General features: G+C 33.0%; 1 long non-coding RNA gene across 2 annotated transcripts; it reads right to left on the reverse strand.

Moving 5' to 3' along the window:
* Positions 1 to 17,220: 17,220 nt before the first annotated feature.
* On the reverse strand, positions 17,221 to 24,828 carry LOC139877733 (uncharacterized). 2 transcript variants are annotated; one of them, XR_011768751.1, is made up of 4 exons: positions 24,416 to 24,828; positions 24,146 to 24,314; positions 23,391 to 23,490; positions 17,221 to 17,409 (listed from the first exon to the last, which is right to left on the reverse strand). It is a non-coding gene; the product is annotated as an uncharacterized lncRNA (long non-coding RNA). The 2 variants fall into 2 exon arrangements; XR_011768750.1 differs by having other exon boundaries at positions 23,744 to 24,314.
* Positions 24,829 to 25,540: the final 712 nt, after the last annotated feature.

A 25,540-nucleotide genomic window follows, 5' to 3' on the forward strand; every position in this document is an offset into this window, starting at 1 on the left:
GATGATATGATGATCCATTAATGATTAGGTGATGGCGATAATGATATGTATATATATGATGACCAAGATGATGTTGATATATGATGATGAGGATTAGTGATGGTGATTAAATGGATGAAGATGATAGATGATGAAGTGATTCGGTTTTAATGAAGAGTTAATAATGATGATGGTTAAGATAAAAGAAGATCGGTGATGATAAAGATAATCTTAGAAGAAAGATGAAAGAAAAATAGAAATAATATGGATTAAATATAATAAATTCGTGATATTAATTAGAAAATCAAGGATGGACGGATGGTTGAGAGTGTTGTCTGTTGAGAGAGAGGTCTCGAGTTCGAGCTCAGGCTGAGGCAGTTTATTTCTTTTTGAAACTTATTCCTTTAAAGGTAGTATTCTAATTATTAGTATTATTATTGTTAATATTATGATTAGTAATATAAGTATTATTAAGTAGCATTTTTATTATTATTATCATTATTATAAAAATTATCATCTTTATCAAAATTATTATTGTATTATCATTAATATTATTATTTTTAACATTAATATTATTATTTTTAACATTATTATTTTTAACATTATTATTTTTAACATTATTATTATTATTATTATTATTATTATTATTATTATCTTTTTTTACTATTAGTATCATCATTATTATTATTATAACTATATTATTATTATTATCAATATTATTATTTTTAATATTATTATTAATATTATTATTACAATAAAATTCGTTATTAAAAAAAAAATACTTATATGAAACATATATAAAAGTATATATATATATATATATATATATATATATATATATATATATATATATATATATATATATATATATATATATATAGAAATATATATATAACAATTGAAATAATATATATTACTAATATTAATATATAGCTTATTAAATTATGATTACAAGAGTTAATATATATAATTGATATATGTTCGTGAATCCGAGGCCAACCTTGCATTGTTCAGTTCCGTCATATGCATATTTTACTACAAAATATTGTATTGTGAGTTCATTTGATTCCCTTTTACTCTTTACATTTTTGGGACTGAGAATACAAGCGCTGTTTTTACAACTGCTTTATTAAATGCCTTTGAAATCTATATTTTTGGACTGAGATTCTTTTATAAATGTTTGACGTGATAGACACAAGCAAAACATTCCTTGAATGAATTATTATGCAGACAGAAGTGCTGTGGATTATTATTGAATTATGTGGACATGATAATTGCCACCAATTGAAGTGAATATTTTCCCCTGATTATTATGGCTTGGTAACCTAAGAATTAGAATCGGGTATGGCCCTAATTCACGCGAATCCTAAAGGTAGCTACCGGGTTTAACACCCCCACCCAGAATGTTCACTAGATGGAAGAGCTAGTGGGCATGGTGTTTAGTACTTTGAAGTTTATATATTACACAGACGAGATGTTCTGTTTTGGGGATATTATTGATGCGCATTATATGTTAAGGTCGGTTACCATGTTGAGCAATGAAATCGAAATGAATGTTATGTATCGAGAGAATGATTTTTATACACATGTTATGTGTATTAGTTTTGTGCACGAGATATGTGCACGATTATTTAAAAATTGCGAGGCAACCTACGGGGGAGAAAAGGATACGAACCTACTCTGCTAAGCATTATGAAAAATGGTTTCGTACACGAGATATGTGTACTGTATTTGAATCTTGTGGTCTATCAAAATGATGAATTTTATTGTTTACGATAAACTTATGAACTCACCAACCTTTTGGTTGACACTTGAAAGCATGTTTATTCTCAGGTATGAAAGAAATCTTCCGCTGTGCATTTGCTCATTTTAGAGATAATACTTGGAGTCATTCATGGTATATTTCAAAAGACATTGCATTCAAGTCATTGAGTTCAACAAGATTATTATTAAGTCAATTATAGTTGGATATATTATGAAATGGTATGCCTGCCGTCAATTTTCGATGTAATGAAAGTTTGTCTTATAAAAACGAATGCAATGTTTATAAAATGTATCATATAGAGGTCAAGTACCTTGCGATGTAACCAAATGTAATGTATTCGTCCAGATGGTTTAGGACGGGTCGTTTCATGTGGTATCAGAGTGGTGGTCTTAGCGAACCAGGTCTTGCATTAGTGTGTCTAACTGATAGTTGTTTAGATGCATTAGTGGGTCTGAACTTCAACCGTGTCTGCATGTCAAAAGTTTTGCTTATCATTTTGTGTCGAAAATTACCTGTTTATCATTCTTAGGGAATCACTTTCTTATCATTCTTAGTCTAGACACATCTTACTGCATTGATTGCATGAATAGTGTATAGACAAAATTCATATCTTAGCGTATCTGCTAATTCGTATCTTAGCGTATCTGTTACTGTAAACTTTGCCTGACCGCATCTGAAGATTCCTCCGTAACTTATGGGATCTTGGTATTCTGTATACGTATGAAAATTATGTGTTTCTAAGACCTACAACCTATCTCATATCGAAAATCAATTCCCTGATCGTTCGAAATGGATCCTTCAACTAGTTCCAGTTCCTCGGATTCCGAGAGCTATTCCGATATGGATTTCCACACGAGCTCCGGCCACAGTATAACCGAAATGGATCCACTAATTAGTCATCTTCAGTTCTGGATGAATTGGGGATGAGTTCGTAGTCAACTTAATTAACGGAAACGAGAAGAAGGCAATTCCCTTCCACCAATCAAATTTCCCTCTTGGCGATGAACCTGAAGCACTCACTGGTGAACCAATCCGAAACATTATTTTCACCCTCATTACCCAGATATCTCGCCATGATTATATACTATCTCAAATTCAAAACCTTATTCATCCGCTTGTTCCGACCGACAATCATCCTGAAATAATAGAAGAAGTCAACGAACTTCGCACTCGAGTAATCAATTTAGAAAATATGGTGCAAAATGTACCAGCTTCAACAACATCATCGGCACCAACAGTACCATCAATAACAGCACCAGTACCATCAACAATCCATGCCTCAACATCTCATTCTATACCTCGAGTATAATCATCGTTCTGCATGACGTTCTAGATTAATTATCTTCGTTCGACATGGCGATTATGTAATCTCTAAAGTTTTAGAGATTATTCATTCTAGCTCCAAATGAAAATCAAATGAGTTTAATATTATATCTACTCCTTAAATCCATGATTACATCTGAAGAAAATATATATGTATATATGTTTTCATAAAGATTGTAATTAAAAATTCTTTCGTACAAACTGTTAACGGTGGAAATATTTTAACGGGTAGGTAATACCCGGGGAATATTTAGATTTCACATTAATAAGTTACACTGTACATTCTTCGAATCTGATTCAACAGTCAATTACTATCCTACTTGTATCCACAGATACACGAATCCGTTCACCGCAGAATAACCATTTTCATTCAATTTCATATTTGGATTTTGACCTATCGGAACCCAACAAGTGGCATAATTAAGAAAACATTTGACAAAATAAAATTTGTTAGAAACAGACAAATTAACTATGAGGAATTTTGTTAAGAATTCACGCTAACAAAATCCTAGCTAACTGTTCCTAGCTAACTGTTAATTCCGTATTACATTTTATTTATCGCAATTTATTTATCACAATTTTAATTCTCGCAATTTTATTTATCGTCATTTAATTTCTGTTATTTAATTTATGTACTTTAAATATCATCGTATAAATCGGGACACATATACAATGTTTTGACATATCATATTGACGTCATCTATATATATTATTTGGAATAACCATAGACACTCTATATGTTGTAATCCTCGAGTTCGCTATACAGGGTTGAGGTTGATTCTTAAATAATATATATATTTTGAGTTGTGATCGAGTCTGAGACATGTATACAATGGGTCATGATACGTATTAATTAATTTGAATATTATAATTACTAACTGTGGACTAATAACTATGGACTAATAACATTGGACAATTAAAATGAATTAAAATGTTAATTATAACATATAAAACTAAACATTTCTTCAAGTTGCCTCTTGATTTCATCTTAAACCTCATTTGTATCGTGACGATTACAATCTGCGTTCAAACCTTTCATGATTCTTGAAAACACCTCAATCGAGAGGATGAACCAACCGCACTTCATCTACGGAAGAAAAGATTGATGCATATAGTTATGCACCTGAAAACTCTCGGAAACTGAGTAAACGTTTAACACGTAGATGTGTTAATTCCTTTAGCATTATTATTAACGAAAATAACTTTGTAACTCCTATTCGAGATAGCCAGTTTTATCACAGCTCCAGCAAATCAACTTCGACTTTTTAATCGTACTAGTTTTATTTTAACTGTGATGTATACGATTTCCCTTTCGTCATCGTTATCGGGGAACCGTTTATATCTCACCACATGAGCAGTAAACTTATCAACAACTTCGTTGATCTGTGACCTTCCGAAAAATCATTTTATCTATCGAAACCCTATCCGCATCTTATAACGAGAATTGACATACCAATTACCGAGAACTAGTAATCTGTATTTTGAAATCTCACAACGATTTCACTTCAACAGTTATATGTATACATATAACATCTATCTCTTAGAATTATGATCTTCCATTCTGAAATTCTAAAAAGGCACCCGGTCTACGAATCAATACTCTAAATGTTGAAAAAGCTGAAGGAACCAGCAAAAACTGTGAACGACCTTAACAGTCAAAAGTTTGATGATAAAGAATAGTATATATTTGCAAGCTCAGAAAAGTTGAAACTGGAAAATGGATTGAGCAAACCATGAAGGAGAACAAGGACAAATACAAGGACCAAACCCTGTATTTAAAGAATATTGATAATTCTGTTTCTGATGAAATCTTTTGCGAATACCTTACTCCTTAATCGCTCTAAATCATTGTGAATGATTTTCTTCATCACACTTTGAATCTAAAATTCTAAGATATTATCGTATCTTTCATTGTAAATATCCTCAATATTCTGAAGATATCTTCATAAATATTCTTGTCCGATATTAATTATCTCTCCTCTCTATCTGTGTTATATCATAAAAGAAACTATCTTAGTTTCTAAAATTCTGAAAAAAATTCGAATTTGAATTATGAATGATTTTGAAGTAGTGTTAGAAATTGATGCATGAGTTAGTATAATATAATGACACTTTATCAACGTGATTATATTACAGTAAGTCATGCTGAGTTGCTAATGGAACGTGATGATTCACAGATCATAACGTCATCATGTGCCATGTTACACGACTCTTACATTCTACTTAATCTCCAAACATATCGAGAACATATCTTCCTGATAGTTCTATCTTTTCTCTTGAATTCTGGTAATTTAACCAATCAAGATCGTGCTATTACAATCTCTCTCAGAACATTAGTCATGTTCATTCGAAACTTCAGACCTACAAAATTCTGGATCATTATCCGCTTGACTTAAAGTCGGGAAGAGAAAACAAAAGGATGGAACTCCAAAATATAAAGGAAATGAAGAGGGTGGATTTATAGTGAAATATCTGACAAAACAATCAAGACAGATTATCGTATTTAACTAAAGAGGATCCTAATTTCCATAATTACCAAAAAATCAAATCTTATTACGAAGATTTTCTCTAAAATCCTTGAATTTCGGAAATCAACCGTGACTACGTCATCGGTTAAGACGAACCTGCATTACTCATTTCACTCTTTTGTGATAGCTTTACCCGTACTCTTCATATAAATGAATTGTTTTATGAATATTACTCACTGATGATAAAACTCTAATTTCTAGCTCGTATGCATCATGAAAACATACTTATTGTCAGCCATGACCATCCCAATCAAATTTCGGGACGAAATTTCTTTAACGGGTAGGTACTGTGACGACCCGAAAATTTCTGACCAAATTTAAACTTAATCTTTATATGATTTAATCTTTTGACTCGATAAGCAAAGTCTGTATTGTGGAGTCTCAAATTTTTTGAACTGTTTCCTTGCATTCATTTGACCTCCGACCATTCTCGACGATTCACGAACAATTAATTGTAACTTGATAGGTGCATGTGTATATATAAATAATAATTGCAAACATAATTTTAAATATTGTATGTTGTTGTTACTAAAATTTATTTATGTAAAGTAAAATAAAAATAGGATATTATAATTATTATTATTTAAAAAGTATCTATATATATATATATATATATATATATATATATATATATATATATATATATATATATATATATATAAAGTGTATTGATTATATGTATACATAATTTCGAATTTATTTGGAAAATTATAGTAACACTCAATTATCATTCGGTTGATAATAAATGAGTTATAAACGAACTTATGTGATTTTAAAATAAACTGCGATCCGAAAATGAGCTATATAAATTTTAGGCTTATCAAAAATATATTCCGAAGCTAATTAATAAATTTTTAACACTTTTTATATTTTACCCAGAATTGAGAGGGACGGTTGATGTAGTTTTTATTTAATAAATTAATGATCAAATTTTATACCATAATGGCCAAAATAAATAAAACTATTTAATTTAAAATTTTAAGATTTTTCTGAAGACTTTTATCCGTAACTAAATTAGCAACAGAGTACGAAATTCCAGCCCTTGATTTATAGATGAAAAGTGTCGGCAGAGTAATAGTATTAATGTCACCAGAATTACTCTATGATTAATATGTTACTGTAGTTGCTTTTGGTTTCTTCCATAATTTAAGTATTATATATATCATCATATATACATAACATATTACATTCATGGATCCACCGAGAATACACCTCAATATCAAGCACCTTCATCACTCTACTTTCCTCCTGCAATCACCACACCACCGGTACCACCTATAGACCACCTTCCACCACCTTCATCCACCAAAAACCATCGTCATCCTAGAACCCATCATCTTCATATCTCTCTACATCTCTCTCTAACTACCTCTATTATTTCCATCGTGATTTATCTCCTCGAATCACCACCATCACCTACGGCTCATCATCACCCTCACCACCGCCGTCCAACACCTACAACTATCACTCTCTCTCTCTCTCTCCCCTTTTCTCTCTCTATTTCCTTCGTGAACCACCTTTTGTTCCTGTACAATCTGTAAAACAATCGAATGCCACCATCACAAGTTGGAGTCGTGTTGCAGCTGAGTACACCACCACGAGCCACTATTAAAAACTGCTAATGCATCAATTATTATGAGCTGCAACCATTGTTGCTGCTAGATGTGCTGTTTCTTACTCGAATTAATCACATCACCACCACTTCCACCTGCAGCCACCCATTGCTGCTTCTGTAATGATACTTATTTTTTTTAGGTTCGAACAACCCTAAACCAAACCCACCATGGTTACTGTTTGATGCTGCTAATGGTTTCCAATTTTTTTCTATTTTCTATTCGACACAAACAACTAGATTATGCTACCCGTAAATAAACATGTATTGGGCTAGCTATGTGGGCTTCTAAATTAGTTAGTTTGGGCCAAGCTTTATTCGGATATTGGACTAGAAGCAGAAAACTCAAACCAATGGTATTATGGGTATAGTCATGTATTACTATTTTGCCGGTAATATGGCTGTTATGATTATGAATAAAAAAAATTCGAATAGAGATGGTAAAGGAGCTTTGATGATGTTGATGACGATGATATGATGATCCATTAATGATTAGGTGATGGTGATAATGATATGTATATATATGATTACCACGATGATGTTGATATATGATGATGAGGATTAGTGATGGTGATTAAATGGATGAAGATGATAGATGATGAAGTGATTCGGTTTTAATGAAGAGTTAATAATGATGATGGTTAAGATAAAAGAAGATCGGTGATAATAAAGATAATCTTAGAAGAAAGATGAAAGAAAAATAGAAATAATAAGGATTAAATATAATAAAGTCATGATATTAATTAGAAAATCAAGGATGGACGAATGGTTGAGAGTGTTGTCTGTTGAACGAGAGGTCTCGGGTTCGAGCTCGGGCTGAGGCAGTTTATTTCTTTTTGAAACTTATTCCTTTAAAGGTAGTATTCTAATTATTAGTATTATTATTGTTAATATTATGATTAGTAATATAAGTATTATTAAGCATCATTTTTATTATTATTATCATTATTAGAAAAATTATCATCTTTATCAAAATTATTATTTTATTATCATTAATATTATTATTTTTAACATTAATATCATTATTTTTAACATTATTATTATTATTATCTTTTTTTTACTATTAGTATCATCATTATTATTATTATAACTATGTTTGTATTATTGTCAATATTATTATTTTTAATATTATTATTATTATTATTATTACAATAAAATTCATTATTAAAAAAAATACTTATATGAAACATATATAAAAGTATATATATAGAAATATATATATAACAATTGAAATAATATATATTACTAATATTAATATATAACTTATTAAATTATGATTACAAGAGTTAATATATATAATTGATATAGGTTCGTGAATCCGAGGCCAACCTTGCATTGTTCAGTTCAGTCATATGCATATTTTTACAACAAAATATCGTATTGTGGGTTCATTTGATTCCTTTTACTCTTTACATTTTTGGGACTGAGAATACATGCGCTGTTTTTACAACTGCTTTATTAAATGCCTTTGAAATCTATATTTTTGGACTGATATGCTTTTATAAATGTTTGACAAGATAGACACAAGCAAAACATTCCTCGAATGAATTATTATGCAGATAGAAGTTCTGTGGATTATTATTGAATTATGTGGACATGATAATTGCCACCAATTGATGTGAATATTTTCCCCTGATTATTATTGCTTGGTAACCTAAGAATTAGAATCGAGTATGGCCCTAATTCACGCGAATCCTAAAGGTAGCTACCGAGTTTAACACCCCCACCCAGAATGTTCAATAGACGGAAGAGCTAGTGGGCGTGGTGTTTAGTACTTCGAAGTTTATATATTATACAGACGAGATGTTCTATTTTGGGGATATTATTGATATGCATTATATGTTAAGGTCGGTTACTGATGTGTGCGAGGTTACTAGGAAATAGTATTATTTTTACAACGAAATACTATTAAATACGATACAATTTTACACAAGTGATTTATTTATATATAGAATGGATATACATAAACCTTGCTACAACACTTATAGGCAGTGTACCTAATCGTACAGTAGTGTAGTTTTTAGTAAGTCCGGTTCGTTCCACAGGGAAAATTAAACAAGCTTAACGCTATATTAGTTTTAAATTTATAAAAATACAAATATATATATAAGTAATATTATTATTATAAAAGGGGGGTTTTTACCGTTTAATGACCGATTTGTCGATTTTCAAACTTTAGCCGCAGTTCAAACCTAATGTAAAATATTAAAAATAAATATAACTTAACTTTAAAGCGTAAAGTAAATAACGATAATGAAATTGCGATAAAATAAAATTGCGATAAGTAAAGAGTACGATAATTAAAAGTGCAATTAAATACAATGACAATAAATAAAAGTGCGATAATTAAAAGTGCAATTAAATATGAAATATAAGAAATTATGCTTATTTAAACTTTCGTAATCATGATGTTTGACGTGTTGATTTTTAGTTTATTCCCATGGGTTAATTGTTCTTTGTCCTGGATTATTCAATATGTCCATACGGATTTGTCCATAATAGTCCATCAGTCATAATCATAAAATGCGAAAGTCTTCGTCAAATTATTCTTATTCCCGAAGTCAAATATTCCAACTAATTGGGGATTCGAATTGTAACAAGGTCTTAATACTTTGTTTAATGAATATACCAGGTTATCGACTGCGTGTAAACCAAGGTTTTACTACTTTGTTAACAATTACACCAATTACCCTTGAATGTAATCCACTCTTGTTTCAACAAGTCTATTAACTATTAATCCAGTTCCGTGTCCGGTAAAATGAACAATTATTGGTATTTATAGATATCCCGCCCCACCGTGCCCAGTCAAGCGTATGTGGTTATATATAAATACGTCAAATTATAAGTCTATATATTAATTTAACGAGGTATCATTTAATTAATATAAAGCTCATTAATAGCCCATAGTCTAATTTCCACAAGTGTCGTTCTTTTATCCAAACCCCAATTATGGTCCAAAACCCAATTACCGAATTTTAATATTTTAGCCCAACATCATGATTACTTCGTCTTAAATAAGCATAATAATAACTTAGCTACGAGACATTAAATTAAAACTAACATTAACCATAACTTACAGTGATTAAAAATAGCGTAGCGTTACACGGACAGAATTTCGACTTACACCCTTACAACATTTGTTAACATACCCTTATTATTAGAAATTAAAATTAAAATTAAAATTATAATATAAATATAAATATATATACGTTGATGAATGAGAAGAGAAAAAGATGTGTTATATGATGAGCAAAAACTCGAATTTTATAGGCATGTCAGCTGCTACCTACTGCCATGCGATCGCATGGCTTTTTGCCTTCCAGGCCATGCGATCGCATGGACCTGGAATTCAGCTCACATGTCTTTGTTTCTTCTGCCGACGGTTTTTATTATATAATATAATATATATATTAATTTTAAGAATTAATTATATATTATATTATATTCATGTGCATAGTTGACTTGTAATTTTTAGTCCGTTGCGTCGAGCGTTGAGAGTTGACTTTGGTCCCGGTTCCGGATTTTCGAACGTCCTTGCGTACAATTTAATATCTTGTATTTTGAGTTTCGCATCTTGTACTCTTATAATTTTGAGACGTTTCTTATCAATAATTGGAACCACTTTAATTGTAATTTGTACTTTTGAGCTTTTTGGTCATTTGCGTCTTCAATTTGTCGAATCTGTCTTTTGTCTTCACCTTTTATTATTTAAACGAATATCACTTGTAAATAGAACAATTGCAACTAAAAGCTTGTCTTTCTTGAGGGATAATGCTATGAAATATATGTTCGTTTTTAGCATTATCAGTTACCATGTTGAGCAATGAAATCGAAATGAATGTTATGTATCGAGAGAATGATTTTTATACACATGTTATGTGTATTAGTTTTGTGCACGAGATATGTGCACTATTATTTAAAAATCGCGAGGCAACCTATGGGGGAGAAAAGGATACGAACCTACTCTGCTAAGCATTATGAAAAATGATTTCGTACTCAAGATAGGTGTACTGTATTTGAATCTTGTGGTCTATCAAAATGATGAATTTTATTGTTTGCGATAAACTTATGAACTCACCAACATTTTGGTTGACACTTGAAAGCATGTTTATTCTCAGGTATGAAAGAAATCTTTCGCTGTGCATTTGCTCATTTTAGAGATATTACTTGGAGTCATTCATGGCATATTTCAAAAGACGTTGCATTCGAGTCATTGAGTTCAACAATATTATTATTAAGTCAATTATAGTTGGATATATTATGAAATGGTATGCATGCCGTCAACTTTCGATGTAAGGAAAGTTTGTCTTTTAAAAACGAATGCAATGTTTGTAAAATGTATCATATAGAGGTCAAGTACCTCGCGATGTCATCAAATGTAATGTATTCGTCCAGATGGTTTAGGACGGGTCATTTCAAAAAGTAATAGAAGGACATTTCCAGCTTGCAATTTGTTCAGATATTTGGAATACTGACATTTCGCTCTGTACCTCTACCACATTAATGACCTGAATTCCGCGCTGATTTTCTTTCTTACTCACCATTTTCACCCCAAGATTTTTCACCGCGGGAGCTTTTAGCTCAGCCACATTTGGCACTTGCTGAGCATTGGTTTCTGCAGGCAATATAATCGCATTCGCAGTACTTGCATCACCCTGCACGATTAAATGGTCCAGCTTGCCTTGCTCATACGCCTCCGCGATCAGTTCCGCCAAATCTCTACAACGATTGGTGTCATGACCATAATCATCATGGAAAACACAAAACTTTGACTTATCTCGCCTGCTATTCTCCCCTAAAGGTTGTAGATCTGGAAAAGACTTAGCAACCCTTTCCTGTAGCAAAATTTCCTTAGGCGTTTTTGTCAGCATCTGAATGATATTGAAAGACTCGTTGTTCCTTTTTCGCGTAGAATAGCGATCCCGACGACCATATCCATGATTATCATTTTGACCTTGAAATCTATCATTGTACGGGTAACCACCGACGCCATTTTGCCGTGGATATCCGGAACCGCGTTAATTATCGCCATTGCCATCACGAAAAGAATCATTATCATCCCGCCAACTTTTGTCTTTACCCCACCCACATGCAGGGGTTATAGTACTATCTTCTCTACCTCTGAGATAATCATATGTTTCTTGTTGGACCTTAGCAAAAGTTGGCGGGACATCTCTTCGCAGTCTTCGCACAAGCGTTGTATGTCGTTGTGGATTAATGGCGTGCAAGAATCCAGAGATTTTTTGATCTTCATTCAAACTTGGTATTTTTTGACACTCATAAATGTACCGCGTAAGTAATGCGCTCAAAGTTTCCTTGTTTCCTTGTTTGATATCATGACATTCTATATGTGTCTTTTTCTGCGGCAAAAGATTCTGAAACTGCAGCAAAAATTTATCGCGAAGATCGATAAAGCCGATAATACTGCGAGCTTGAAGACTATAAAACCACTCTCTTGCTGACCCTTGTAAAACCATAGGGAATACTCTACATGCCACTGGCTCATCCCAATTATAGGTGCTTACCACCCCTTCGAAGCGTTGCAAAAAATCTAAAGGATCGGTTAAACCCGAGTAAACTCCCAATGTCGCAGGTACAATAGGCGGTGTAACAATTGGATAATCAGAAATATGCTGAACAAACTTGTCTACAGCAGTGGTAATTTCAGTCGCCTTTTTTGTGCGAGTATCAGTATTCTCCGCACAAAACTTAGCGATCATATCTTGTAAGAAATTTGGTTGTTCAAATTTATGTTGCATTGATTTAGGCGCAATGCTTCTAAAAGCATCCGCTAAAAAATGTTGAGCATTCTCTTTGCGGATAGCATCAGATGCTTCACCTTCTTCCCCATGACGAGGAAAAGATGTTGGTGGTCGCCTTCGCTTAACATTTGGAACTTTTACAAATTCCTCTACACTACCCGAATCATCAGAAAATTCGCTTTCTTCTCTTGGCGCCTTCGCCATTTTTGAGTTATATGCAGAGTTCAAAACAAGGTGGTCTTCTGCATTATCACTATCACTATCATTACGCTCCACCACTAAGCGATCAACTTGTGATCCTGAATCATTCAATGGCCATAAGTAGGTTCGCGGTATGCGAGGCTCGCGACTATACTTGGCATTTTTCTTAGCTTGTTCAATAGCAGTGCCAACAACTTTGTCTGTTCGCAGGCTAGCTTTTCCAGACAAAACCCTTAATCGCTTCCCTTCGGCGATTGTTTCTTCGCGGTTTTGTTGCAGAGTTCTGCGCGCAACCATTTTTTCTGCAGCAGTTTCTGGCTGCGAGTCATTATTAGCAGCATTTACATTAGATGTTTTAGCAAGCGGTTCTTGAAACGATTTACTCGTAGTGGAATTAACATTTATTTGTGAAGTAAATGGCATGGCATTCTGCGAATCACCAGCCATTGCATCTGCATTCGCAGAAACGCTTATTTGCTTTGCATTTGCCGCCATAACGGATAATCAAATCGACCAATACGTCTTCAAAAAGCACCTGTAAATCACCACAACAAAAACACGATTGAAATTAAACCAAGGAATTAATTGTTTGATAGCACAAAACAAAAAATTTCAAGTTCAATTTGTAAAACGTGTCCCACGGATGGAACCAATTAATCAATCCCTAATTAATGTGTTACTTAATTACGGATTGAGTGCAATGAGATTAAGATGGAGGATGGGATGTTTGAAGATTATTTTGGGCCCTGATGATCGTCTTTCACTTTAACTCACAAGTGATCAACCACCCCGACCCGGTCTTGATTGTTAATTAGCATGATTCACCTTGAAAATAATGTAAAGTTCATTGGGCAAAATCACAAGAGAAAATTACAAAGGTTCAGGCAAATGGCTGTGACGACCTGGAAATTTCCGACCAAATTTAAACTTAATCTCTATATGATTTCGACACGATAAGCAAAGTCTGTAATGTTGAGTCTCAAAAATGTTGGAACTATATTTATGTAATCAATTAGCCTTTGACTATCTCCGATGATTCACGAACGATTATGTGTAAGTAGAAAATGTATATACATATGTGTGTATATGTATATATATATATGTATATATATATATATATATATATATATATATATAAACAATAGTATATATAATAATTTGAACTAATAAGATAAATTGTAATCATTTGAATTAAATTGAATATTTAAAGTAATACATAAAATAACTAAGTTGCTATTAAAATGAATATATATACATATATATTGAATTATATAATAAATATTCAATAGAATATATTATCAATATGACATAAATAATAATATATAAATATTTTATTTAATTACAAGTTTAAACATAATTGTTATTATTATTACCTTCATTATTATTAATATTAATGTTAATATCTGTAATATCAATATTATTATTTCTGATATAAAATATATAGATATGAAATTAGTATACATATAACTTGTTATGTCTAAATTATTGCTTGTAGTAATATCATATAGTATTATAATCGTTATCATTAAAAATCATTATTATTATCATTTTGATAATTACCATTATAAATATCATTATTTATTATTACTAATATTAGTATGATTATTATTATTATTAGAAAATAATACAATTATTATCATTAATAATATTAATATCATTTTTATTATTAAATATCATTATCATTAGTATTATTCTTAAGTATTATTTTGGTTATTATAAATATTATTATTCTTATTATTATTAACAGCAATCATTTATCCTTAATATAATTATATTATTATTATTATTATTATTATTTATTATTATTAAAGGTATTATTATACATTTATATATATTAATTATTAATATTAATTTGATAAAATTACAAAAGAATGGGATCAGTTTACGTTTCCATCAGTTCACTATAAGCTTTCCATTTTATCTGCAATTGGTTAACCATCCTTATCATTCGTACAAATCAGATACAATCTATACAACAATTTCCAAAATCAGTTAGCTATCCACTTCAGGTTTTATTTTTTTATTTTATTTCTGTCCTTGAAGAATAAAATCTGTCGACTAAATTGCTACATAACACGACCAAATCCAGTTGTAAATGAGGCTACTTGATCTTACATTATCAACTCTCAAACACAAAAGCCTTTCACAGCCTTTAATTAAATGAATTTAATCTGAAAAAGCACGAAGAGCAGCATCTGCTCTGTTCATGGCTATTTTTTTTAATTCATCAAATTCTTAACAAATTTAAAAATATACTAATGCAGTTCTGTTAGAAAGCAGTTACTTAAACGACTGGTAGAGTTTCAGAATCCAATTCTTTAATTGAAGTCAAACTTCAATTTCAAAAAGTCAATGAATGTGTTCATCACAAAATTCAAACTTGTTTTAGTGTTTCATGTTCAATTGATAACCCAGAAAGATTCTAGGAATGATTTTCGAACTATTTCATGAAGAAACTATGGTCTAAAACAGTCTCAATTTCAAAATCAATATTGGAGTTGTTCATCGTGCTTTCAAAACTATTACTGCTTAAATTCTTTTGATTTTTATTTTTGTTAATTCAATCACCCACGATAGGTAGTTTATGTTTCAAATTCACAATATAATTCAAGTCGTTAATTAATTATTATGGTGGAGTAAAGATTTGGCCGTTTGGAGTATGAAGATGAAGAAGGAATAAGAAAAAGGGTTAAATTATAGTCGGGTGTAAAACTTATCAGAAAAACGGGTTAGACTAGATGGTTAAGAAGGGTGACGAATATCGAGAGGTCGTGGGTTCGAGCCCGATCCAGGGCATTTGTTTTTAGAAAAAGCCTTTAAAAGGAGTATACACTTTTACTTCTATTATTATTTTTACTAGTTATTATTATGATTATAATTGTTGTTGTTATTATTATTATTATTATTATTATTATTTATCATTTATTATTATAATTATTGTTATTATTATTGATATTATTGTTATTATTAGTATTCGAACACTTATTATTATTATTAACATAGTTGTAAGTATTAAAACCATTATTATTATTATTAACATTATTAAGGTATTTATTATTATAAATTTTGTCATTCAAGTATTAATTATCATTATTATGGATTATAGTTATAAATAAGAATATTGTTATTACTAGTGCAAAGACCCGTGGAATCACGGGATTTTAAAAGATTTTTTTTAATAATACGTTATATAATCAACATGTAGATAAACTAACATAATTCATCAAATTATATGAGATAGAAAACAACAATGTTTAAACAAATATTTGAAAGAACGACAATTAAAAACAGGAATCCAAAAGCATAGTCTTACGTTACAAAACATTAACAAACAAAATGAAAACCTCTTAACAATCCATTACTTCCAAAAATCATAACAAACCTGAATGTTTTACAATTAAATGAGACTTTTATACACAAAGATACAAAATCTAAAAAAATATATAGTAAACAAAATAACATACGGTAAACAAAATGATATTACAAAGTGCCAAATATTATCCCAATAAGAGCATCCATGTATTGTCACATATGAGGTCATAATATATCCCAATAAAATGGAGTAAACAAAATGATATTACAAAGTGCCAAAGGCTCAAACTGGTCAAATACCCTCCTTGAATTGTTACAATAATAATATAGATGTTAATTATCAATAGAAGAACATCTACGAAAACTTACTTCCAACTCAATCTGACCCATTATAGCCCAATGCCCATTCCAACCTACTCATCTTGACACCTCTAGTGAAAACATAAAACTACAATATACCATAAAGATCCCAAAACCATATGGAACATAGTCCTCTGCTTACTCCAACTTTGAGACACAACGCCAAAAGATAGATAAATTTGAAATAAAGATATAAATACGAACTTAGCATGAACTTGTTGGGAACCAAAATTCGCCAACAAAAACGGTGTATTATGTTTTTTTTTTCTAATTAAAACTTTCGAATATGTTGCTTAAGACCATTACTTTTTTATATCATTAATACATTACTAATCATAAGCTTGCAATTCACTATAGAGTACACAAATAGTTGCTGGGTTACAATTAATCATCATTCATTGGTTTCAAATAAGCCACATAAAGACTAATGAATATTCCACAACAATTAAGCTTTTCGCAAATGAGAAAAATAGTCAAAAAAACTTGTACTTGGATATACCTTTTTCAGGGTCAGCACCATCTTTAAACATTTTAGAAGTTTCTCGCAGTACATGTCTAAGATAAAACCTTCAAAGAAAATTAAAGATATATTTTAAACTTTTGTTTTGATTATCTATTTGTAGAAGCAACTATACAAACAGTTGGAGTGCGATTTAAAATGCGAAAAACAAACATGACAGTTATAAATGTTCATAACTAAATTGACAACAACATGAACATGTATCCCTTTATTCTTCCATTTCGTAGAAACAGTAGACCTAAAACCATCCTAAGTGAAATTTGTTATACGAAGCAAATTAACTGTAAATGGGTACATATCTACTAATCTCTAAATCACATTAAATTCTACAAAGCGACATAAATAACCTTAGACAATAACTAAATCTCAACTAAGCTTAGGCAATAACTACTTTGCATAATGAACTGTTAGTTAGTCTTGCTAATTACTTCTAATTGTACATATTCAATATTATATGTAAAAACCTATTCAGTCATCATTATGATAAATGTACAGGCTGTTAGGAAGAGGGGATCGCCTGGACGTTGGGAGATATAAATTTGAGAGAAAAACAACTCTATTACTCACAAGAATAGATTTACAGAGTATTACAAAACTCTTACAAAAAAACTCTCAAACTCACACACACTCTCTAGGTTGTGATTACACTTCTCTGAGTGATTTTGGATGATTTACAACTGAGGTTTGCACCTCTATTTATAGTAAAAATTCTATGGCGGTGGAAGGGTGTGAACGGAGATGGTGGGCGGCCGTCATCGTCATCAACTTTGCTACTTCCATATGAGTTGTCAAGGTTGCCTACTTTGAATATCTAGAAGGTGAGCTTCTAGATTGTAGGCTGGAAACTTTCAATTCTCCCCCTCCAGCCGAATCCACGAACATTCCAGTTATGTCTCTGCATAACTCCAACTTCTCTCGAGTCACCACCTTTGTTAACATATCCGCATGATTCTCCTTTGTATGGATCTTCACTAGTCTCAACAGTTGTCGATCAATTACCTCGCGTATCCAATGATAGCGAATATCAATATGTTTTGTACGGGAATGGTACATGGAGTTCTTGCTCAAATCTAGAGCACTCTGACTGTCACAATGTACCTTGTACTCCTTTTGCTTGATTCCAAATTCTTGGAGATAACGCTTTAACCACAACATTTCTTTTCCAGCTTCTGCGGCAGCAATATACTCTGCTTCAGTTGTGGATAATGCAACACACTTTTGTAGTCTTGACTGCCATGAAACAGCTCCTCCTGCAAAAGTGTAAATGAATCCTGAAGTAGATTTCCTACTATCAGGATCTCCGGCCATATCCGCATCTGTATAGCCTTCCAAGATTGGATCAGCTCCCCCGTAACAAAGACATAGATTCGTTGTACCCTTAAGATATCTGAGAATCCATTTTGCCGCATTCCAATGCTCTTTCCCGGGGTTCGAGAGAAAACGACTCACCGTTCCCACTGCATGAGCAATATCGGGCCTTGTACACACCATCGCATACATCAAACTTCCAACTGCTGAGGAATATGGTACTGACAACATCTCCCCGATCTCTTCCTTGGATGAGGGACAAGAACTCTTGCTTAACTTGAAATGGTTAGCTAATGGAATGCTAACAGGTTTGGCATTGTTCATATTGAAACGTGAAAGCACTCGTTCAATATACTTCTCCTGAGATAGCCATAACCTTTTATTCTTCCTATCTCGGGTTATCTGCATTCCCAAAATCTGTTGAGCCTGTCCTAAGTCTTTCATGTCAAAAGACTTAGAGAGTTCCTTCTTCAGCTGGTTGATCTTCGTTACGTCTTTCCCTACGATCAAAATATCGTCTACATAAAGTAGAAGAGCAACGAAATCTCCTTCAGAAAACTTCTGAATGTAGACACACTCATCTGCTGCAGTTTTCTTGTACCCGTGACTCACCATGCACGAGTCAAACTTCTTGTACCACTGCCTAGGTGCCTGCTTTAAACCATACAAACTTTTCTTCAGCTTGCATACGAGGTTATCTCCTGAAACCTCAAAACCTTCCGGCTGCTCCATGTAAATTTCTTCATGTAAATCTCCATGAAGAAAAGCTGTCTTTACATCCATCTGTTCAAGCTCCAAGTTCATACTTGCGACCAATCCAAGTATGACTCTAATTGACGTCATCTTGACTACTGGTGAAAATATCTCGTCAAAATCAATTCCTTTCTTCTGTTGGAATCCTTTGACTACAAGTCGTGCTTTGTATTTCACCACTTTTCCACTACCATCCTTTTTCAACTTGAACACCCATTTATTTTTTAGTGCCTTCTTCCCGCTTGGAAGTTCTACAATCTCATAAGTTTGATTTTTCTGCAGAGAATCCATCTCATCCTGCATTGCGAGCAACCATTTTTCTTTATCCTTATGAGTTACTGCTTCATGAAAACTCTCCAGTTCTCCATCTTCAGTAAGTAGAAGGTACTCGGATTCTGGATATCTACTCGATGGAATCCGACCTCGTTCAGATCTACGAACTTCTGGAACATTCTGAGGAGATCCACCATCATCTTGACCTTGTGATGGTGCTGGAACATCTGGCAGATGGGGTTGTGGCTCCCCCTGCTCAGCACCGTCATTTTCCTCATTATCTTCTACTTCTGGCATTTCTTCTTGCACTGAAAATTCATTTCTCATGAATGATTCCGTTGTTGCCTCTGGCACCTGAGCAGCAACATTTGACTTCTGAGATATTGTGGGCTTTTCAATATCTTCTATTGTCTGGCTTTCATGGAACACCACGTCCCTACTTCTGATCACCTTTTTCTCCTTTGGATCCCATAATCTGTATCCAAATTCTTCATCTCCATAGCCTATGAATATGCATGGAGTGGTCCTTGCATCCAGCTTCTGCCTGAGCTCCTTGGATACATGTGCGTACGCCAAACATCCAAATACTCTTAAGTGAGAGTATGATGGATCCTTTCCAGACCAAAGTTTCTCCGGAACTTCAAAATTCAGTGGTACTGATGGAGATCGGTTGATCAAATAACAAGCGGCTCTGACTGCTTCTCCCCAGAATGGCTTTGACAGATTAGCCATACTGAGTATGCTCCGAACACGTTCCATGATTGTTCGGTTCATTCTTTCTGCTATACCATTATGTTGAGGGGTACGTGGGACCGTCTTCTCATGTCGGATGCCATATGATCTGCAATAGGCATCGAACTGCCTGGAAGAGTATTCACCGCCGTTGTCGGATCGAAGACACTTTAACTTCTTTCATGTCTCACGTTCTACCATGACATGGAACTGTTTGAAGTAATCGAACACCTGGTCCTTCGTCCGCAAGAAATATACCCACACCTTTCGAGAAGCATCATCGATAAATGTCAGAAAGTATCGGTTGCCGCCAATTGATTCAACCTCCAATGGACCGCAAACATCAGAGTGTACCAGACTGAGTAACTCTGATTTTCTCGTTGAAGAGGAATTAAACGAGACTCTATGCTGCTTACCAAACAGACAATGATTGCAAGAATCTAGTGCAGCGTCCTTATCTACATTGATAAGCTCCTTCTTTATTAGGGTAGACAACCCTTTCTCACTCATGTGACCGAGTCTCTGGTGCCATAAATTTTGTGAAGCCTCCTTTTCTGCAACATTAATACTGTCTGTGCAGATCTTCACATGAGTCTTGTACAGTGTGCCACAAATGTGTCCTCGAGCGACTATCATAGCGCCTCTTGACAATTTCCATGTGCCTTTACTGAAATGACTATCATAGCCCTGTTTGTCGAGAGCTATCCCAGAAAGTAAATTCAGCCGAAGATCTGGCACATGGCTGACATCCTTCAGAGTGATTGTGCTCCCGGAACTTGTCTTTATCTTGACATCACCAATTCCGACAATCTCAGCGGAACTGGAATTTCCCATCTTCACAGCTCCAAAGTCTCCAGCTTTGTATGTTGTGAAGTATTCCTTGTATGGAGTCACGTGGTAGGAAGCTGCAGTATCTACCACCCATTCTGTGTCTTCTCGTGACACGTGAAGGCATGTCTCATCATGGGTTGAACAATAAGCTACATCACCTGTGATAGCAACTAATGTTTCTCCACCCTTATTCTTCGGCTGTGAACTGCTTTGACCTTGTTCCTCTTTTAATCTATAGCAGTTCTTCTTCATATGTTCCTCTAATCCACAATGATGACATTTATATGTTGGTTTTCTGCCATCAGCTGACCTGCCCCTGCTCTTACTTCTGCCTCTCCATTTATTTTTGCTACTCATTCGTTGTCTCCCCCAATTCTCTGTGACAAAGGCATGGGTCTGATCTGTGCCCATGTCTTTTCTCCTTGCCTCTTCACTGAATAGGGCATCCTTGACCATTGACATGGTAAGTTTGCCATTCGGGGCTGAGTTGCTGAGTGTTACTACCAGCGTTTCCCAACTATCGGGAAGGGAACTAAGTAGCAGTAGCGCCTGAACTTCATCGCCAAGCGGCATCTCTACAGACGATAACTGGTTGACCAAGTTCTGAAACTCACTGGTATGCTCGGCAACTGAAGTTCCACTTTTGAGCTTCATGTTGACTAAACGCCTCATCAGCAGGGCTTTATTCCGAGCAGTCTTGGCCTGGTACATGTCCTCCAACTTTTTCCAGAGGACATATGCGTCTGTCTCTTGTGCAACATGGTGGAAGATACTATGATCAATCCATTGACGGATCTGACCAATAGTTTTTCGGTTTGATTTCTTCCACTCTTTCTCTTTGGCAGAATCAGGGTTTATACCCTTCAATTCAATAGGATCGAACAAATCCTTACAGCTGAGGAGATCTTCCATTCGAGGTTTCCACAGCGTGTAGTTTGTGGCTGTGAGCATAATCATAGCTCCGAAAGATGATGTTGACTCTTCTGTGGACATTGTCACCTTACAAATAATTTTTCAACACAAACGGGGTTGAATTGTAGAAAACAGAGATCACCGTTACGTCCGGAACGGTTGAAAATGGTGGAATAGACACTTCGCGGCTTAAATTCCACTTACGGGGCAAAATTATAATTTTTATAAACTTCAGGGACCAAGAATGAAATTCTGAAAATTTCAGGGACCAAATTGTAAAATTTTAGAATTGCTACAGTACCGCTACAGTACTGCTACAGTGACATGCTACAGTGCCGCCAGCTGCTACAGTGAATTGTTACAGTGATCGTCTTCTCCGGCGAAAATTCCGGCACCGGTCGTCTTCTCCGGCGAGATTCCGGCGAGTTGACCAAACTTTGACCGCGTTTTCTGGGCTCGTTATAACTCCATTTAAGTCGCCGTTTTTTGCGTTGGACTCGGTTCGACGAGACGAATCCAATGGTACACTCAAAATTGAATTTTGAGAAAACTTCAGAAGACCCAAAAACTCAACCAACGTCTCTAACCAAGCTCTTGATACCACTTGTTAGGAAGAGGGGATCGCCTGGACGTTGGGAGATATAAATTTGAGAGAAAAACAACTCTATTACTCACAAGAATAGATTTACAGAGTATTACAAAACTCTTACAAAAAAACTCTCAAACTCACACACACTCTCTAGGTTGTGATTACACTTCTCTGAGTGATTTTGGATGATTTACAACTGAGGTTTGCACCTCTATTTATAGTAAAAATTCTATGGCAGTGGAATGGTGTGAACGGAGATGGTGGGCGGCCGTCATCGTCATCAACTTTGCTACTTCCATATGAGTTGTCAAGGTTGCCTACTTTGAATATCTAGAAGGTGAGCTTCTAGATTGTAGACTGGAAACTTTCACAGGCATCATAGATTATTAAGTTTTTCTAATAATACTTAAAAGCAGTTCAAAAGCAATTCAAAGTCAGTTCAAAAGCATATTACTACACGGTTAAAAATTGTTGAAAAAATGATATAGCATTTTCTCAATAAATAGGTTACTAAAAACAATTTTAATAGCATCCAAGTTATATATTTGTAAATGGGTTAATCTGCCTAAGAAATGTATCTCTACTAAAATGCACAACAATTCTAACAATGATGAAGCTTTAAATACATACACAATAAACGCGTCCAATTGACGATAATAGAAAACAATCCTTCGGGATTCAAATGTATCATCTTCATCATCAACAATATATCCAAACACTATATCATCGCCTGCAATACAAAACAACAACAATGGTGAATAACTAATTTGAAGTTCCTTAATAGATCAAAACATTTTACAAAACATATAATTTGAAGTTCCTTATTATCGTTTCAAATATATATTTAAGAAAATAATCTTACTATTGATTTGGTCCTGTGAAACATCATCAGATGGGAAACTTACTTTTTTTCTAACTTAAAGCTTTATTGTTTACACCTACTAATTAACAGATTTCAAGAACAACATATTAAACATTTATACCTTTAATAGCTTTTTTCAGATTGGCAAATTGCTCCTCTTGAGCATTTCACCGAACACTTCTTGCAGGCTTTTATTTAAATCTATTCTCAACAATTATTAGGTGTAAACTTCTTGTAGGCTTTTATTTAAACCTTTTTTCAGATTGGCAAAATGCTTCTCTTAAGCATTTCATCAACCATCTCGGGTTTGTAACCTCTTATTTCTAACTGTAAAGAGTAAACAAACTACAAATTTAATTATTAAGTATCCATGTACTCAATCAAAGCCACAACATAACAAATTAAAATTAAGATAAAAAAGAATAAGATAATTTATAAAAGAATAATAAAAAAAAAAACCTTTCATCAAGCATGTGGGGTGCGTAATCAAACCCAAAAATGCAAATACAAACCTTAGACTTACAAAATCAAAAAGCCATAACCCTTCAAATCGTCTAAAGCTGCCATTGATGCTGTTTGCTGTTTCTGGCAGCATTGCTACTGCTGTTTTCTTTCTGTTGTCTGCGGTGGTTGCCGCCGGTTGGTGGTGGCTGCTGTTTTGTGGTCCGTGTGTCGGTTTTTTTCATTGTAACCTAACAAAATCAAACACCAAATATACATTTCAAAAATTAGTAAGCAACACAATCAAAACTTCATCACCAAGAGGCAAAATAGTAAAAAGTACTTCGTTTACCTCTGGGTATGGAATCTGAAGTATAAGCAGTAGAGTTTCCTTTAGTTATACTTGAGCCAAAAGCCTAACACACAAAATCATGTTGTAACTGAAAAAAAAAAAAGTTCAAGAAGACTATAACCTGCTGAAAAAACCAGAAGATGATGAAAAGATGCATATATAATTTCTTGATGTTCAACGGACTAATATAATCGATCGGCAGCCTCGATGGTGGTGCGATGGCGGAGATGGTGGCGGCTATAGATTGTAGCAGTTAGAGTTCATCATCTTCTGGCGGATTTGTGAAGAGTGATTAAGAATTGTTTTTTGTTTTTGTGGATTTGCGAAGAGTAATGGATAGGATTTAAATGGGTCTGGAGGAGTAATTGAGAAACCCTAGAAGAAAGAAGAGTGCTCTGCAATTTAGAGGCTCAAAAAATTGAGCGGTATTTTTAATCCATATCTATTTCACACACTTCTATTCCGTTTTTCTAAATTTAAAATTTGAATGTTTTAAATTAGATTAGTTTAATAATTTATAATGTTTTAATTTAATTGTAAAATAAAATGCTTTATAACATCAGCATCATGGTCTAAGAATTTTTCTTTTTTATTTTTGATTTATTTTAAAGAAGAGAAAATGCTATTTATTGCATCATGCAAATAGCCTTTTATAAGATAAGAATAAATTATCATTGTTATTATTATATTTGTTTTAAACGACTCATATATGAATTATCATGAGAACATAAATATTATGATTAATATTAGTGTTGGTATCACTTTTAGTACTATTATTATTATTATTAGTAACATAAGTATTATTATAAATATTATCATTATTATTATTAATATAATCATTACTATTATTTTTATTAAACTTATTATCATTATTATCATTCTTACTAAAATTATTACTTGTTATCACCTAAACAATCAATATTATCATAAATAGATATTTTTATATAAAAAAAATACATTACGCTATACTTTTATTATTAAAAAGATATTAGTTAAACTATATATATATATATATATATATATATATATATATATACATATACTAAAACTTAAAATATAGTTTTTATTATTAATGATAAGTAATAGTTATATAAAACATATAAACTAAATATATTAAATTTATCT

The sequence above is a fragment of the Rutidosis leptorrhynchoides genome, chromosome 11 (assembly GCF_046630445.1).
Source record: "Rutidosis leptorrhynchoides isolate AG116_Rl617_1_P2 chromosome 11, CSIRO_AGI_Rlap_v1, whole genome shotgun sequence".
Taxonomy (NCBI): Eukaryota; Viridiplantae; Streptophyta; class Magnoliopsida; order Asterales; family Asteraceae; genus Rutidosis; species Rutidosis leptorrhynchoides.